Below are 429 nucleotides of genomic sequence, written 5' to 3'. Positions count from 1 at the left end.
TACAAAGAATGAAGGGGTGGTCAAAGGAATAGAATGATGAAGTAAGGAAGGGTAGTAGTAAGAGTTAGCATACATATAGTTTATAGACAGTGTCCCTGAGGGATGGAAGTCCTGAGTTCTGGTACAGAAGGGTGCAGAACCCTTGGAACTGAAGGTACAAGAGTAGAGAACCATAACATCACCCCCCCTCTAAAACCAATTGTCCTGATTAGTGAGTATTGAGCTTGGTCAGTAGTTTAGGCATAGGTCAGAACAGTAGGGTTTGGAAATCTGTGAGGCAGAGTTGTCACAGAGTACCCAGATGAAGTTAATAGAAGTCTTGGATTGTCTTAGCAGTATGGGTGAGATTCTTAGCAGGTTCCCAAGTACATTCTTCAACTAGGTATCCCTTCCAGTGAATAAGGAACTTGAGCTTTCTGTACACTAGCT

The sequence above is a fragment of the Fomitiporia mediterranea genome (genome assembly GCF_000271605.1).
Source record: "Fomitiporia mediterranea MF3/22 unplaced genomic scaffold FOMMEscaffold_5, whole genome shotgun sequence".
NCBI lineage: Eukaryota > Fungi > Basidiomycota > Agaricomycetes > Hymenochaetales > Hymenochaetaceae > Fomitiporia > Fomitiporia mediterranea.
The sequence above is the reverse complement of the archived record's forward strand: the minus strand, read 5'-3'. Positions refer to the sequence as shown.